The 19436-nt window shown below is 43.1% G+C and overlaps 1 protein-coding gene across 1 annotated transcript in view; it reads left to right on the top strand.

Annotated features, from left to right (window-relative positions):
- Positions 1–11667: 11667 nt before the first annotated feature.
- LOC139749066 (uncharacterized) overlaps positions 11668–19436 on the top strand; it is a 193222-nt gene continuing 185453 nt past the window's right edge. Inside the window, 1 exon segment of the mRNA XM_071662523.1 lies at positions 11668–11871. The gene's annotated coding sequence lies outside the window, so the exon portion shown is untranslated.

The raw sequence follows: 19436 nt of genomic DNA, 5'->3' as shown, positions 1-19436 counted from the left end.
TTAGTTAATTGTCCAAGTTATTTTGTTATAATATTCTCCCCCTTCTTATGGGTAATTTTCTTACTTATTATGTGGAGATGAATTTACAAATGATCAGGTTGCTGATATCTAGTTCTTTGCGGTACTACAAACCCTCGAAATATGCATAAATTAGACAAAATGGACCAAAACTACATAAAAGTATGTTACCGAAACTGCCTAAGTTGTGTTCATATGAGCAGAATTATATATATTCGTAGCCATTCAAAGAAAACATGGTTTACCTTATTGCCCTCAACAGATCGACATACCAAACTCCGTTATACCTTCTTAGTTTAAGTTAGTTATCAAAACAATACAGTTAAAAACCATTTCACGCAAAAGGTTACAGGATATAAAGAGAACAATAAAGAACCATGAAACAAGTTATGTTAGGCCTTAACTTACCCAGAGTAACATAGAAAACAAAACTAGTTTTGAGACCGAGTTGGTAAGATAATTAAAGACAATTTGAGAGTTAATAGGTCTCCTCAGGCGGTGATGCCTCCTCGTTTATTGTGATTACCAATTTGTAATATACAGGGAGGGAGTTTTACTCTCATGTGGCCCCATTTCTTGAACATCTTGATGCTTTTTTTTTTGTAATATTAGGATGAACACCTTATTCTACGAGTTTCACCCAAACTATTCGCCATTTCCCGCATTAGCGAGGTAGCCTTAAGAACAGAGAACTGGGCCTTTGAGGGAATATCCTCATCACCTGGCCCTCTTCTCCGTTCCTTCTTTTGGAAAATCAAAAAAAAAAAAATAATGAGAGGGGAGGATTCCAGCCCCCCGCTCCCTCCCCTTTTAGTCGCCTTCTACGACACGCAAGGAATACGTGGGAAGTATTCTTTCCCCCCTATCCCCAGACTCTGGGACTCACTTCCTAATACTCTTTCGTACATTCCCTTGACTCCTCTTTCAGCTAAAATGCTACCCCATGCTAAGCTCTTGCGAAATTGCTTTGCTTTGTTCTTAGTTCATACATTTGTGCCAAATACTTAATCTATGAAGCTCAATGCCTTGGGTTTCTGTGACAACTCTTACTTCCAATTCTAGTATGCTGGCATGATAAGCCCCCGAGGCTGGTACCTCTGGTTCACTTTGGCTGTCTCTGGGTATCCAGAAAAAAAAAGTATCTCATTAAGGAAAACCCAGTCTTGGCCCATCTCTAGTGAAAGAAATAATGTAGGAGGAAAAGAGAGTAGCTATTGGTCAGGGCTGAATTTTAAAGGTAAAGCTTACATTCAGACTAAAATGAGGAAGACAATTACAAATTTTAGCTGTAAAAGGGAAGGAGGTATCCTAACAGTCATTCCTCGAGTGGCTGGTCTCCACACAGAAATCGTGGGAAGCAGCTGTGTTATATACGACCCAAGCTGATATGTGCAACCTAAACTGTGATGTATACAACCCAAGCTGTGAGATGTGCAATTCAAGCCCTGACATGCACGACCAAAGCTGTATGTACGATATGTACGACTCAAGCTGTAATATGTACGACCCAGGTAGTAATATGTATGACCCAAACTATTATATGTACGACTTAAGATGTAATGTGTGCGACCTAAACTGTAATATGTATTACCTAAGCGGTGCTGTGTACAACCCAAGCTGTGATTTCTGATATTCGGGTGAAATACGTGATGGAAAACCAGATAATCATGAAACTGATTACTGCGTCCTATCTGATCACCAGTATGACTTCCATAAGGCGTCATCCACGTCATCCACTGATGCTATTCTTTCCTGTCTAATGTCTGGTTATCATCCATGAAAGATTTTGGAGATTCATGCATAGTTGCCCTTAACATATCTAAGGCTTTTAACTGTGGTATCGGGGTCTCATTTCTTAGCTCCCCTCTTTTGGCCTCCCTCTCTCACCTTGCTCCTTCATATCTAGCTTCCTTTCCGGCCGATCTATCTCTGTGGTTGTTGAAGGATCAGAATTTCCCCTTTTCTCCAACAATGGCGGTGTTCCTCAAGGTGCCTTCCTGTCCCCCACACTTTTTTTCTTTCTTTACAACGATCTCCTCTCCTCCACAGATAATCCATTGCACTCATACACTGATGACTCAACACTGCATTCATCCACATCTTTCTATTCTGCTCCCTCTTCTCTCACTCGATCTGCTTCTCGTCTAGACACAGCTTCCTCAATAAACTCGGACTTGGTCAGGATTTCTCGGTGGGGTACACAAAATCTTGTTACGTTTGATGCCTCCAAGACCCAATTTCTACTCAGCTTTCTATTGAAAACTCCTCACGAATCTCGTCTCTCCTTTAACGATTCTGTAATTGCACCTCTTGACTCATCATTGAACATACTTGATATTACTGTAACATCCACTCTTCCTTAGGAACCCACATTACAGGAATAGCTAAGTCTGCCTCTATGACACTGGGTGTCCTGTTTAGATGTCGAAACTTCTCTTCTAAACAGTTGCTCCGTTTATATAAAGGATTGATTTGTCCTTGTATGGAGCACTGCCTTCACATTTGGGGTGGTTCTAGCTCTGCATCTTTACTTGACAGAGTTGAGTTGAAAGCGGTCCGAAATATAAACTTTCCCATGCTAACTTCCAAACTTGACCCCCTTGCCCTATGTCGCAATGTTGGTTCACTTTCCCTCTTCTATAGGTATTACTTTGGTTTTTGTTCCCGAGCTGGCTTCTTGTGTGCCCCCCAACACTAGCTAGACCACGCAATACTCGGCAGGCTGTTGCGTCACGTGATTATTGTGTGGCCATCAGCAACTCAAGGGTGGGCCGTTTTTACACCTGCTTCTTCCCCTACACGTCGAAGCTTTGAAAGTCTCTACCTTCTAATGTCTTTCCCAATAACTATGACCTGGCACTTTTCAAAAGACATGTTTTCCACTTCCTCTAAAATTCTTAAATACTTTCCCTCGTCTTTTCTTTCCCGTTTCATAATCCTCTCTATGTTTCAATTAAGTTCTGGTCTTGATGTGGACTTTTATCCATAATTGTTGGTTTCAACATAGAAAAAAAAAGACACCGATATGTTCCCTTAGAAAGGTCGCAGTTCAGGGACTTCATCAGCATTGTGTAGAGGTATCCTTCCTCTCGGACCTTATCTCATCCCTAACTAGGGTGTAAAGGTGTGTGTACCCTGACGCCCTTCCTCTCCACAGACCCCCGCCTTCTCTACCCCCACCTGGTACGAGGGGTGCACTATGGCACGGTCCCACTCATGAGACCTCTACGTAGCTCTCCTTGGCACGGATTCCCTCTACACACCCAACTTTTCCCACGGAGGACGACGGGGACTGTACCCTGGCGTGGTTCCTCTCCACAAATCCCCACCCCGACTTGGGTATGGAAGGACGCAGCCTTGCGTGGTTCCTCTCCAAAGGCCGCCCTCCGGGGCATCCCGTGGGTCCCCAGGCGGCGGAAGTCGGCAGGATGTTCCGCCAGGCGGCGCAGCCATAGGGTGTAGCTTCCGTTTCTGGTCGGTTTGGTCCTAGGCGCATAAACATGCTTCTGCGTCGCTGATTGTTGAGATTATCAAACCTAACAGCTGCTCAAGACTAGATTTTTAAGTGAAATAGGTCATTAATGATGTCTCTGGGTTTCTCCAACCATGAAGCCCGTACGATTCAGATATAGGCCTCCGTCTGTGGTGGATTTTGAGTTGTGTTCCGAATACCGTAGGACCACCTTTCCCCGCTTCAAGGTACCAGTTCAAGATTATCAAAAGAATTTGTTAAGCGTTTGAGGAAGTAAGACTGCATTACTCCACAACAATGACATACACATATTACACTACCTCACACAATTCATTCTTGTAGGAGAAAAAAAAAGCAAGATATTTCAAAGGTCGTAAACAAAACACACAAAACCAGCGAAATAATGTTTCTGTATGCGTCCGTAACAAACTCAGTGCTCTTTCGTTGTCTAGTATGTAGACCACATGTTAACACACACTTGTTAGATGGCAAGGGAGGAACTGCTCTGATATGATTTCGTTGGTGTGGGTGTTTCTGTGTGTGTGTGTGTGTGTGTGTGTGTGATCACTGCTGAATCTATGGGTAATGGCACGTCCTACATCAGAAATTTAAAGATATATATACAAAAACGCAGAAAATCAACGTTCTAGTGCACAGCCGCTGTCAGGTAAGAGGCTTCTATGAACACGGTATATATGCATGTCTGTGAGTTCATTACTGATGATAATGCAACGTAATGACGTTAAATATAGAAGACTATAAACGTATGATGTCACAGACCGCTCTTTTGACATTTGCTAGTATAGCCATAAACTATTCCGTATCGGAAAATAAATCTAGGATTTATTTCTGAGAAACATGGTGAGCCTTTCTGTTGGCGTCGGACTGCCTGGTGACACTGTATTACAATGAGTTCCAACTAGGAACATTTGTCTAATGTCACTGCATAGTTCTTTCGAATGCCGAACCGTGTTAGGACCAAAGACTTAGGACCGTCGAACACCAAGAGTGGAACAAACTTCTTCGACTCCACTCTGCACTACTACAAGTTGCGGTGTAGTCTATTATGTAACTGGGATTGGAGGCAATTTAGCCGGCTATTTGTTGAGCATTAGTCTGACAGGCAAATTCTTTCCCATGGGGAAGGAACGAGGACATCTGACCGATTACGTCCCAGTCAGCCTCACTGAATCTTTCCACACTTAATCATGAAAAGGTAAAATAAACGACGATTTCATTCAAATCTATGAAAACGAGACACACCAGTAGAAACCGGATTGTAGCCCTTGATGGGCCTAGGTCTAACTCATGCAAATGAGTTACGCACATAATTCTAATTATGAGTTCCTTGACATACGTCACTATGTTTAGCAAACCATTATTCTGTATTAAGATGTATAATCTGCTGCGCCCTCAGACTCCATCGCCGTGAAACATTTCACTTGACTACTTTCGTAATTCGAGTCACGGGGAGGATCCTACACCCCTATCTGCCTTCCCTGTCATCAACCAAGATTCGTCAATTACCAGATTATAATTTAGTAATGCTGTACTGATAACGGCATTTATGGAATACGGTCAGTGTTGTGAAAGTCATCTGCCTAGTCTTTCATTTGATGTTTTTGTTGGTAATACTTTAATACTGGGACCTCTGATTTCAAAATTTTGGTGCCCTGCTGGCTCCCAGTGATTAAGCCGAGGTTCAAACCCTCCTCAATATTCTACTCATACTTTGCGATGGATAGCACTAAACTGCCCGACTGAGTATACTCTGCTAAAGGCTGCTAATCGCATTAAAGAGGCAGTCAGGCAGCACTGTGATAATCATCCTGACATAGTTGTTATTGTCGTGGTGTGGTGGAAGGAGGGTGGCCCTAGGGAGAGGTTTAGGCTGCTACCTGCTCCAGTGTTGATGGGTCAGCGATAGGCTATCGATAAGCTGCAGATACCCCGCCCGCTTGTTAATGCGTCACAAAATGAATCTCACAGCCTACTTTTCCAAGAGTCTGTTTTCACAATAGTTCCACATGTCAGAGATTTACAGGTACATTATGATGCTGAAAATGGTAGACGAAAACTGAAACGTAATTAAGTGAACAGTGTCGAAGCAAAAACAATTATTGCTTTGTTTCTTGTAGATTTCGAGGACAGGTGAAGGACAATGAAATAGCATCCCAGATATTTCAGTAGACCAATTATCATTATCATTATATATATATATATATATATATGCTGATAACCACGAGAAAAAAATGAAACACGGTAAGCCCCGAGTACACGGAAATGCACTCGGGTTATACAATCGAGTTTCATTTTTCCTCGTGCTTGTAAGCAAATACTTAGACAACTCGTACCACTGTTATTCTCTCTCTCTCTCTCTCTCTCTCTCTGTCTTCTCTCTCTCTCTCTCTCTCTCTCTCTCTCTCTCTCTCTCTCTCTCTCTCTGCGTGTGATCTATTATTTGCATATAACCACGAGGAGAATGAAACACGATAAGTTCTCGAGTGCACTTTCGTGTAATGATCTCATCATCAGGGGTGACACAAGGGTGAGACAGAAGACGTAGAACAGGCAGATCATTTGCAAGGAAGACGTAGCCAAGACGCCAGTGGCGTCGATGAACCTTCCAAACATCATGTTGAACCAGCAAAGGGACAGTGGACTATTAGTCATGTTGAAGGCAATCAACAGCGAAATATATGTTTGTTTCACTCCCTCAGCTGAAGAAGACGATCACTGGAGACTGCGTTCGTAGAAGAGTTAAATATCCTGATACTATGAACTCTTGAGTATGCACTCATATTGTGCATTTCCGTACCTGTAATAAGACCTTTGGCTTCGCGCCTTCACAGTTGACCACACTTGGATAGGGTTGATGGAACGCTTGTACCGTATATCTATGGTGAGGAACCTGACTACCATGGCATCTGTGCATGGCTGAGAGGATTCCGTGTCGGCAGTAACCACATCTGCACAGCTTCGGTACCCACGTCAATGGGGACAGCTGAATGTTGCCGACCGTCAGTAGACTGCCAGAGTCCGCTAGATATAGACAGGAACACAACTTCCTGTCATCATGCGTCAGCAGTTCGAAATATACGATCGAAAAATATAAGGTTTTGATGATTTAATATACTGATGAAAGGCTTTGATAAAACTATGGATGATATGTATTAGAACTATTTTCTGGTCATTCATATAATTTCCTAGTCAAATGATTTTCGGAAATCAAGTTTTGACGATTTATAATGCTATGGATACAGTACTGTAAAACATACTCTGTCGAAATTATGCTCAAAGTTACCCAGTCAGCTGGTATATGTTTATAGCACTTATCAATCACCTAACTCAAAATTAAAAGAAAATGAATTAAGGTTAACCTCCGAGATTCCGTTACGCTACTTAGCTTTAACAGGAAACAACAAAGCTAAAATCGTTGTTTACCTTACAGTTTGTCTCAGATGTCTAAAGTGTAAGATATATCTAAAGCATGTGTAGACGTGAAATGTCTTGCATGTGAAGGAAAGGCAAAATGAGCTCACAGTTGAATGTTTCACCTACATGTGAACCTCGACGTTCTGGGTGGAAAAAAAAAAAAAAAATCGGCGGGAGACATGCAACTCTTCTCAGCCACCTTCTTATTGGTCCAGTAGTCGACATAGTCTTGAAAAAAAAAAAAAAAGTGGTTCACATACTTTGAATTCTTGGGTAATTTCGTTCGATGCCAACCAAGCCTGCTATAAGCAGCACGCCAAGGGCCTAGTGACCAGCGTTTGTGTGGAAACGAAAGCCTGAAGAAAAACAACAGTTGGGGATTATCCCTGAACAGAGGGCCATACCTACGGCCGCGTGGGACACAAGCTGGAGTCAGAGCGGGAAACCTCGTGGTTTAACAGGTGTATACACACACACACACACACACACACACACACACACACACACACATAATATATATATATATATATATATATATATATATATATATATATATATATATATATATATCTTTTTTTTTATACTTTGTCGCTGTCTCCCGCGTTTGCGAGGTAGCGCAAGGAAACAGACGAAAGAAATGGCCCCCCCCCCATACACATGTACATACACACGTCCACACACGCAAATATACATACCTACACAGCTTTCCATGGTTTACCCCAGACGCTTCACATACCCCGACTCAATCCACTGACAGCACGTCAACCCCTGTATACCACATCGCTCCAATTCACTCTATTCCTTGCCCTCCTTTCACCCTCCTGCATGTTCAGGCCCCGATCACACAAAATCTTTTTCACTCCATCTTTCCACCTCCAATTTGGTCTCCCTCTTCTCCTCGATCCCTCCACCTCCGACACATATATCCTCTTGGTCAATCTTTCCTCACTCATTCTCTCCATGTGCCCAAACCATTTCAAAACACCCTCTTCTGCTCTCTCAACCACGCTCTTTTTATTTCCACACATCTCTCTTACCCTTACGTTACTTACTCGATCAAACCACCTCACACCACACATTTTCCTCAAATTGGGAGGTGAGTTTGAATGGAGAAAAACTGGAGGAAGTGAAGTGTTTTAGATATCTGGGAGTGGATCTGTCAGCGGATGGAACCATGGAAGCGGAAGTGGATCATAGGGTGGGGGAGGGGGCGAAAATTTTGGGAGCCTTGAAAAATGTGTGGAAGTCGAGAACATTATCTCGGAAAGCAAAAATGGGTATGTTTGAAGGAATAGTGGTTCCAACAATGTTGTATGGTTGCGAGGCGTGGGCTATGGATAGAGTTGTGCGCAGGAGGATGGACGTCCTGGAAATGAGATATATATATATATATATATATATATATATATATATATATATATATATATATATATATATATATATATATATATACATATATTTCTTTCTTTCAAACTATTCGCCATTTCCCGCGTTAGCAAGGTAGCGTTAAGAACAGAGGACTGGGCCTCTGAGGGAATATCCTCACCTGGCCCCCTTCTCTGTTCCTTCTTTTGGAAAATTAAAAAAAAAAAAACAAGAGGGGAGGATTTCCAGCCCCCCCCCCCCCCCTTTAGTCGCCTTCTACGACACGCAGGGAATACGTGGGAAGTATTCTTTCTCCCCTATCCCCAGGGATATATATATATATATATATATATATATATATATATATATATATATATATATATATATATATATATATATATATATGTATATATGTCTTTCAAAATGTGTCAGGTCATAGTTGCTGGGAAAATCGTGAGAAGAAAGAGAGTTCCAAAGCTTCTCGGTTTAAGGAAAGAAACAGATATCAAAACGGCCCACCCTTGAGTTACTAATGGCCACACAGTAATCATGTGACGCAGCAGCTTGCCGAGTATTGATTGCATGTTCTAGCTAGTGTTGGGGGCAAACAACCAGCCAGCTCTCTGGAGCAAAAACCAAAGTAAGACCTATGGAAAAGGGAAAGAGAACCATCATTTCGGCGTAAGGCAAGTGGGTCAAGTTTTGAAACTGCCACAGACTCGCACTATGTGGGAGTCTACTAAATATAACAAGAAGAGAAGATCTGAGGACAGTATGAATAAACCTTTTTTGAGCTGATTTGAAGTGTTGACCGACCCTATGTAGTGGTGGGTGAGGATCAAACACAGTGGCGACTGACGGGCAGTGTGGGGAGGTGGCTGAGGCATCATGATTGCGTTCCTGGAAGGAAACGTTTGTACATGAGACACCTCGACACTGTCAGTTTTAGACATTTAAAAAGCTGTGTCTAATCTCCCTCCTGATGGTACACCACAAATTAACAGGAAACATAGAAGGTAATTGTTCCCTTCAAACTATAGTTGCAACTGATATCTGTAAACATAGATCAAATATCTTAGGAAAATCTGAAAATATTTTTCGAAGAATCATTTCATCCTAGTGTGATGAAACATCATACAATGTATGACATACGAGTCTTGTCAGTCCTCATCCAACCTATGATTTCCCGGTCTGTGGCAATGGCAATGTCATGGTACTGCTTGAAATGTCTTACGACGTCATTTTTTTTTCTTAGACATCTATGGAAACACGGGAGAGTAGGGCTAGCTCAGCGATCGTGATCTAAGAGACACAGTCTCGAGAGTTGGTGGTAGATCTGGTCATAAGAAGGGTCTGCGTCGGCTGTTCCTGGTATCTCAAGCTTCCAGACTCACCAGAATCTCCTGGGGTAAGGGCTGTCACTAGGCGATGGTGTCAGACAACGTCAAAGGTCGCTGGCAGTCTTACTGGGTTGTGAGGCTGATGATCTCCGATGTATACGACTGCTCGTTCTTAAGGATGTCGAGATATTCGTATAATGATTGAGCATTAGAACGAATAAATGCTGATAACCTTCCAAGCCTGGATTGCCATATTGCATACTTGGGAAAGTGTATAGATACAAAAAAAAAAAAAACCTAGATACAATCACATGATTGGAAAATGTTCTTTAGATTCCATTACATGAGATGCATAAGGTCTGATCTTATTTTTGGTCTTGATTTAGATAAGAACTTGTTTTCAACTGCTCGAACATAAAGATATCATACTGCAGAAATGGATATATGAAATACCTGAGTTTTTCTGCATAGACACTTCTGACCACTCGAGCTTTTTTTTCTTTCTTTTTGCTCTCAGAGCGATACTCCTGAGGGACAATAATCCCGTGAAACTGCATTCCATAATGGAAAACGAAACACGACAGTATTTGCTCAGGTCTGTGGAGTACGACAGGGATGTTTCCTGAGGAAACATTGGTGTGTTCTGCACTATTGCTTGACAACACTCTGACTGTCTGTGGGAACGTCCCGTCACCCACTGGCTTATGTTGGTCTCTTCGGCCGGCCTTGAACCCAGCTTCGGAGCTTCGATCATGTTTTCGGCACCAGAGTTCCGATTATTCTAGTCGCTTTAGTGCCCAGACATACTGTATGTTCTCCATTATATGACCCTCACCCCTGCGCTGTCCTCCCCTTCCCCGACACCCACCCCTGCGCTGCCCTCCTCTTCACAGAGCACCCTAGATCCCTGCACGGCCCTCACCTACCCGACACCGACTCCTAGATTTACTTCCCCTCCCCGAGCCCCCCCCCACCCCAAAACGGCACTGTCCTTAGACCTGCGCGACCCATCCCTTACCAGACTCCTCCCCATGCACTGCCCATCCCCTCCCCAAACCCCCAATCCCTCTCCACAGACCCCGACTCAGCGGCGGCATGCTTGGTCTGCATGTCCGACGCAGGCCACCATGATTAGCCGTGCTGTACTTCTGGGAGGTACTGCACCTGATCAGTGCTCTTTACCCTTAGCCAACATTTCTAAGAAGCTTAAAGATATGTATATCAAAGATATATGTATATCATCCCTGGGGATAAGAGAGAAAGAATACTTCCCTCGTAATCCCTGCATGTCGTAGGTGACTAAAAGGGGAGGGAGCAGGGGGCTAGAAATCCTCCCCTCCAGTTTTTACTTTTCCAAAAGGAGGAACAGAGAGGGGGACCATGGGAGGATTTTCTTTCTTAGGCTCAGTCCTCTGTTCTTAACGCTACCTCGCTAACGCGGGAAATGGCGAATATATATATATATATATATATATATATATATATATATATATATATATATATATATATATATATATATATATATATAATCATGATTCCATTGACCGATGGTTCATCAATAAGAGACCAAGAAAATGCCCATCAAATCTATTATCAACACAAAGAGGCCCCAGGATGGTAGCAGTTGTAAACCAATACGCCCTTGACCCCAGAGTTCACACACAGCTTCTGGCCGTAGTATCTACGCTTGCAAACGGCGTAGTCGAGTCCATCCTGATTCAGGGGTTACTCTTATACGCACGGTTAGGGTTCACCTGGGCTGTTTCAGGACTGCACACGTTCCCCCTTCCAGTGCAATTCCTGTCTTCCCGGCCTGTTAACTGAAGGACAGGATATACGCCGTGGTGATTCGGTGACACGATGCACACTACACTGATTTCCATTTCCAATAAGAAGTAAGGAAATTATTGACTGAAGATGCGATTGGTGGAGGCGTGCGTGAGACCCCTAGTGAGGCTCCGCCTCCAAGATGCTCCGCCCATGAACAGGTGATGAGCGGCTACTTGTCGTAGATCAGTTGGTGTTTGTGAAGCTTCGTGGGTGTTGGTGTGACCTGCCGCTGGATAACTGTTGAGTTATAGCACTGCGCTTTGTGTTGACTACAGAAGAGTAGCGTGTACTTTTTGTGCCAGGAATTTGCAATTGGTGATGTGAAAATACGCATGACGTGAAGAGTAAGCTATGTCATTTTGTAGAAGGACGCTTTGCAGCACAGATTTCAGAACAGAGTGAATATTTCAGGTAAGATAATATATATATATATATGTTTTTTTCATTTTCATTAGCATATTGAATGTTACCATTACTAGATGCATAAGATATTAAAATCATTTGTGCCTGCAAATATATACTAAAAACATCATATTTACATGTAAACAAAATGCATCACTAATGACAAAAAGTGGATTTTGATTTCCTGTTATTCAAAAAGTGTACCTACTGTCTCCATTTAAGGTAATTAAGTACCTCCACACATCCCATAAATTTTGGTGGGCAGGAGAGGTAGCCCGTGCACCTGGTGTCTCCCGTCACATGGTGTCCCTTAATGTGAACAGAAATTAGGTAGGATCGGATAGGTGGGTGTATGTTCGGTTGGTTGTTAGTGAACGAATTGGTTGTGGATACAAACGATGAGTGAGCTACTGACGTCTTTGGACACCATTGTGACTGATGGTGATTTGGATATATATATCCCAGACTTCACTCGTGTTGCTTCTTGTCTGGAAGATGAATTCCACTGGAGTTTACGCGCCATTGTTCGATTGTTCAGTGTGATGTCAGGATTTACATTACTTTCGACACCTTAATGTATTTCAGGGATGAGAGGCAGAGGTAGGTTATGTGTGATCTGGGAAAGGCTTAAAGCTTTCGTGGCAAGAGAGATCATAGTCTGTAGTGGCGCTCTGCATATGTTTTATCTTTCTCAGTATTTCATGAACCTTTGATATGTTAAACGTCGAGAATTAGACTGTTTGGTTTCATAATGGACACTTCACTCACATGGGGTGTAAGTCAAATATGGAATGATAATGATAACAAAGATTCACAGATGGCTTCCTAATTGCTAGGCTTCAAAATACTTAATAGTCACTAAGGCCTGAGACGATTCACTCGAAGGTGTTTTGGTGGTGATACAGCTCGGAAGAAAAATGGAATCAAGACGGCATCCCCAGAGAAGGATATGTAGAGGCGAAGCAAATTTTGTAGTGGGATAATAGCTATTGACAGGAATAAGTGATGGGTGATTTAAATGCGAAGGTGAGTATTGTGACAGCTGAGGGTATAATTGGGGCATGGAGTATTATTATGAATGGTTATGGTGAACAACTTGTGGAGTTGTGTGCGAAAGAAGTATTGGTGATTGGGAATACTAGGCTTAAAAAGAGAGACATCACAAATATACGTTTATGAGTCGGAAAGATGGTCAGCGAGCATTATTGGATTACATACAAACTGACAGGCGTGCATAACAGTGATTTCTGGATGAATGAGCTCAGAGGAGCAACTGATGGGATGTCTTATCATTATCTTATGGAGGCTAGGATGAAAATTTGTAGAGGTTTTCGGAAATGAGGGGAGATATTATGAGTGAGGAGAGTGGTGAGAGTAAGTGAACTTGGAAAAGAGACCCGCGGGAAGAAATATCGGGAGAGATTGAGTGTAAAATGGCAAAAGGTGAGAATGAACGAAAGTAGGGGAGTGGGTGAGGAACGGAAGGTATTTAGGGGAGCAGGGCTGGCTTATGCAAAAGATGCATGAGACATACGGGAGGTGGGCAAATTAGAAAGGTTTGCGAATGATGGGATGACAAAGTGAAATTGCTTGTGAAAGAGGAGAGACAGGTATATGGGCGATACTTATAGGGAAGGGGTACAGATAATTGGAAGATGTGTAAGAGAAAGTGATATGAGGTAAAAAAGAAGAAACAGGGGTTGAAAAAGAGGGCATACGAGAATTGGGATGAGCACGTATCGGTAATTCTCAGGGAGTATAAAATGTTCTGGAGGGAGGTTAATGTCCAAAAAACAAAAGAACAAATGGGAATATTGGTCAAGGGGGGAAATGGAGAAGTGGTAACAGGTTGCGAGAAGGAGATGGAGTGTATTTTGAAAGACTGCTGCATATATTTGGTGACAGGGTGGCAGATGTAGGGTGTTTAGGTCGGGGTGGTAAGCTAAGTGAGTCATGAAGAGTGGTTTAGTGAAGAGAGAAGAGGTGATGAAAACCTTAAGTAAGATGAAATGTGCCAAGGCGGCTGGAGTGGATGGTATTGCAGTTGAATTTCCTAAGAAAGGAGATGACTGTGTTGTTGTCTGGTTGATTAGAAAATATTATCAATGTATGTGGTGAGGTGCCTGAGGATTGGAGGAATGCATGTATAGTGCCACTGTGTTTATTGAGTCTACTTAGTCATGTACAGAGCAGCAGACGGGGAAGAACAGTGTGGTTTCAGAAGTGGAAGAGGATGTGTGGATCAGGTGTTTGCTTTAAAGAATGTGTTTGAGAAATACTTAGAGAAACTGAAGAATTTATATGTGGCATTTACGTATCTGGAAAAAGCACATGATAAGGTTGATAGAAATGCCTTGTGGAAGGTTTTAAGAATATACAGTGTGGGAGGAAAGCTGCTAGAAGCAGTGAGATTTTACCAAGGGTGTAAGGCATATGTAAGAGTAGGAAGAGAGGAGAGTGAATTGTTCCAAGTGAAGGCTGGTCTGCATTTGTTTACGAATTGGGTGGTGAGGGAGGTAAAGGCGAGTGTCTTAGAGAGAAGGGGGAGTATACAGTTTGCTCGGGATGAGTCATTTGTTCACTGATAACACAGTACAGGCGACAGATTCGAGTGAGAAACGGCAGAAGTTGATGACTGAGTTTGGAAAAATGTGAGAAAGGAAAGAGTTGTTGATAATTTTGAATAAAAGCAAGGTACTAGTTTTAGCAATGTAAAAGGATATGTTAGATGGGATGTGGGTTTGAATGACGAGAAACTAGAGGAAGTGAACTGTTTTAGATATCTGGAACTGACAAATGGAACTGTGGAAGCGGAAGTGAGTCAGGATGGTATCTGGAACTGACAAATGGAACTATGGAAGCGGAAGTGAGTCATAGGGTGGGTGAGGGACGGAGGCTCAGGGAACGTTAAAGTATAATTTGAATGAGAGGTCGTTATCTGGTTATCGTGGGAGTACGAGAATGGGTAAGTTAGAAGGTACGGTAGTTCCAACAGTGCTATATGGATGCGAAGCATGGATTATTTTGATGATGTGCGGCGAAGGTGGTTGTGTTGGATATGAAGTGCTTGAGGACAATATGTGGTGTGAGGTGGTTTGATTGAGTAATAAAAGGGTAAGAGACATGTGATAGTAAAACGAGTGTGGTTGAGAGAGGTGAAGAGGTTGTGCTAAAATAGTTGACACATGGAGAGAATGAGTGAAGAAAGGTTGACAAAGAGGATATATGTGTCAGAAGTGAGGTGAACAAGGGGGACGGCGAGACCAGATTGGAACTAGAAGGATGGAGTGAAAAAGATTTTGAGTGATTGAGGCTTCACCATACAGGAGGATGAAAGGCGTGCATAAGATAGAGTGAATTGGAACGATGTGGTATACAGGGGTCGACCTGTCAGTAGACTGAAATAGATCATGTGAAGCACCCGGGGAAAACCATGGAAAGGTCTGTGGGGCCTGGTTGTAGACAGAGATCTTTGGTTTCGGTGCATTACTCATGAATAGGGAGCGGATGTGAGCGTATGTGGCCTTTCCTCGTCTGTTCCGGACGCTACCTGGCAATTGCAGAAAACGGCGATCAAATATTGAAAAAAGTAATAACAAAATTCGTTTGAATTGGAGCCAAAGGCTAATGATATGCTAAGGAAACATGCCTACAACATAATCACCGGCAGTATGAAGGTGGTTGGGGAAGGAGGGTATCACACAGACAATCCTCATAGTCGAGTGTGTGGATTGATACAGAACCTGTGTGTTATTGATGCTCACAGTTGGTAAGAAGGGCCAGTTCTCGCACCGATTTGTATGAGCTTGTATGGGTTTGTTCCGAGTTATGGTGCCGGCCTGTAACTCGGGGATGAAGGATCTAAGGTGACATTGTGATCTGCCTGTGACATGAATGGTGCAGCAGTTTATTTTGAACAATTGGATGAGGTTCGATGGATTGTCGAAGAGTCTAGTGCGTTGAGCGCCTCATGCTAGGTGGTGTAAGAGGAACAAGATGATCTTGCACTCGCTTGCCTGTGCCTCTTCATGTAGCCTCTTTTGTGTGGTGGCTACAGAGGAAGGCCAAGCGAAAGAGGCATAAGTGACTTTAGGAGGAATTAAAGTTTTATATATTCTGAGTTCAGGATGTCCAAGTTTCTCTACTCCACGAAAAATGTTGTAACACTAGATAGACGATTTAATGATGGTACTGACGCGTTCCCTCTAGCTGAGTAGGCTTATGATCCACAGGAACACCGAGAAGCTCTGGACGAAACACCATGCAGTGGGCTGGAGCCTATAGCACGGTCACAAGCAAGGCTGAAGCTGCTTTTGGTTGACTGGCGATGGTCCCGTTGTAGATGCTGCTTTGGGCATTCTGGGAATATACAGTCGGTCGGGCTGTTGTTTGCCCCGATACCCATGGTCGAGCTGTCACCGTGTTTCCATCGATTAGTTGTGTCCATCGATTATCACTTATATGGATGAGGGAACACAAGTGTCCCATCTTTATGAATTGTGGCATATCAGAGGTGAGGGACAGGAATAAGGAGAGGGTTCTCTCGAGCGTACTGTCTGATGTCATCCACTGTGGAAGTCTGCAAGCCATAGGATGAAACTTTTCAGTAACCTAAGGGTGATGGCTTTTTTTGATTATTACGATTGTGTAGACTGAATCTAGAACTTTGTTGATATTCACGAAGATGGGAGCCACTGAGGTCTTTATATTTCCAAGCTGCTCTCAATTTTGGTCCTGGGGCAACCTTCGAAGTCATTCAACCAGCGGGGCATTTTGATAAATGGAAAGAAGCAGTGATAGTGGAACAAAGCGATGGAACTTGTTCGGGGTACAACTTCCTTGTAGAGTTACATGAGTAAGCTGCTTGGTGCCATGAAGTACTGTACCTGGTGGCTACTTGCGTGTGGCGTGCTCAGCTGAATTTTGACTCTGGAGGTGTTGGGGTTGAGGGGCAGGGGGTGAAGAAGTGATTGTCAATATGTCGAGCTGCTGCTTTACTGGGAACGTGATTAATGTAGGGAAAGTAAGGAGTATGTTTAAACTATTCAGCTCTTACAATTACCTCATTACACTGGCATTATTTCTGTTGCTGTTTGGTCAAAGGAATGAGGCTGCTTTGTAGCGTATATTTCGCAAATCACTTCGCTACGGATGACCATATAGAGGATAATGTTACTGTGATTATAAGACTACGTCTCGTTGCTGCATCAGTCTTTTGTTTTAGTTTGTGATGGACGATACGTCACTTGACTGTAGTATTTCAGATCTCTCGGGGTGATAGTGGTGGCTGGCATTCATATTGGTGCTGAAGTCCTTCTCTCAGTTTCTGCATCATCCATGCCTATCACTTCACTGTCATGGTACTGAGTCATCAGTCTGAAATGACGTACCGCTGATTTTTAAAACCATTCTGTATGTTTTTGACGTTCGGCTCCAGATGCCGAGTCGTAGTGGCTGACGGGAGTTAGAGCACCGATATGTATGGGCTGCGACCGATGGATGACACTGGCTGGGGACGTAGGTACTGATCAGCCATATTCCTCAAAATATGGTCGAGAAATTTTACAACTTGTGATAGAATTTAGCTGGTCCTACAGGTCTGAGGTGTCAGTTTAATGACGATATACCCACACGACACCAACTTGGCAGAATGACACCCGACTGATGCTACTGGATGATTTGATATGATAGTTCACAGTTAGGCTCTGGTGCGAGGTAGGAGTGTCACTGCCGGTGTGTTGTGAGCAGTGTTCATAACATCTTGATGTCATGAAGTCTCTGGGTCCGCTTGTATGCCATTCTTGTTATAGTCTGGTGGGTTGTGGAGGTATGATTGCTAGAGGTAGGGATACTAACTGGACTCTCATGACAGACTTTTCTTTTTCTGTTGAAGGCTCCAGCCACGACAAAAGTCCAAATCAAGGCTGGTCCTATTTGAAATATAGAGGGAATTATGAAACGGGAAAAAAAGGAAAGGGAATTTTTGAGCAAGTTAAAAACCTGTCTTTTGAAATGTGTCAAGTCATAGTTATTGGGAAAAAAAACATGAGAAGGTAGAGTTCCAAAGCTTCGACGTGTAGGGGAAGATACAGGAATCAAAACGGCCCACCATTGAGTTGTTGATGGCCACGCAATAATCACGTGACGCAGCAGCTTGCCAAGTATTGCTTGGTCTAGCTATTGGCGTGGGCACACAGGAGCCAGCTCTCGGGAACTAAAACCAAAGTAATACCTATAGAAGAGGGAAAGTGAACCAACATTGCGACGTAGGGCAACTGGGTCAAGTTTGGAAGTTAGCCTGGGACACTTTATAAGTTGGACCGCTTTCGGCTCAACTCTGTCAAGTAAGGATGCGGAGGTAGAACCACCCCAGATGTGAGAGCACTACTCCATCCAAGGACGAATCAGTTCCTTGTATAAACGGAGCAACTGTTGAGAAGAGAAGTTTCGACATCTAAACAGGACACTCAGTTTCTTAAAGGTAGACTTAGCTATTCCTGTAATGAGGGTTTCCAACAAAGAGTGGATGTTACAATAATACTATATATGTTCATTGAGTCAAGATGTGAATTACAGAACCGTCAAACGAAAGACGAGAGCTGTGAGGAGTTTTCGATAGAGAGCTGGGTAGAAACTGGGTCTTGGAGGCATTAAATGTATTAAATTTTGTGTACTCCACTGAGGTATCCTGTCCAAGTCTGAGTTTTTTGAGGAAGCTGTGTCAAGACGAAATGCAGATCGAGTGAGAGAAGAGGGAGCAGAATTGAAGGATGTGGATGAATGCAGTTTCAGTCGTCAGCGTATGAATGCATGATATTATTTGTTGAGGAAAGGAAATCGTTGAAAAAAAGGAGAAAAGGCGTAGGGGACAGGGCAGAAGCTTGATGGACATCGTTGTTAATGGAGGAAAGGGGGAAGGCTGATCCATCAACAACCACAGAGATAGATCGGCCGGAGAGGAAGTTAGATATGAAGGAGCAAAGTGAGGGAGGGAAGCCAAATGAGGGGAGCATGGAGAAGAGACCCCGATGTCACACTCTGTCAAAAGCGTTAGTTACACATGACTCCCCAAAATCTTTCAAGAATGATGACCAGACATTAGTAAGATAGGAAAGAATGTCACCAGTAAATCTCGCCTTACGGAAGCTATACAGGTGATAAGAGGAAGACTGATTTTCGAGGTGTTTAAGAATACGGGAGTCGAAGAGGGATTCAGAGACTTTGGAAATAGTACATGTCAAAGCAGTAGGACGATAGTTAGGGGGGGGGTCAGAACGGTCACCCTTCTTAGGGATGGAAAGTATCAATGCATGCTTCCAAGAAGGAAATATTTTGGTTTTTAAACAGAAACGGAACAGACGAACAAACACAGGTGCAACTTCGGAGGCACATCCTTTCAGTACACGGGGATGGGTGCCATCAGGACGATAAGCCTTGCTTGTGTCCAGAGAGAGATGCGCTTCTCTTGGGTACAGTCCGAAAAGAGGTTACGGGAAGGGGCATAGGATTAGTAAGAGGAGCATCAGGGAGGTGAAAGAATGTTCATCCAAGGTGGAATCAGAGGAGAAACGGGA

The sequence above is a fragment of the Panulirus ornatus genome, chromosome 6 (assembly GCF_036320965.1).
Source record: "Panulirus ornatus isolate Po-2019 chromosome 6, ASM3632096v1, whole genome shotgun sequence".
Lineage (NCBI taxonomy): Eukaryota > Metazoa > Arthropoda > Malacostraca > Decapoda > Palinuridae > Panulirus > Panulirus ornatus.
This window is presented reverse-complemented; position numbering and strand designations above follow the sequence as displayed.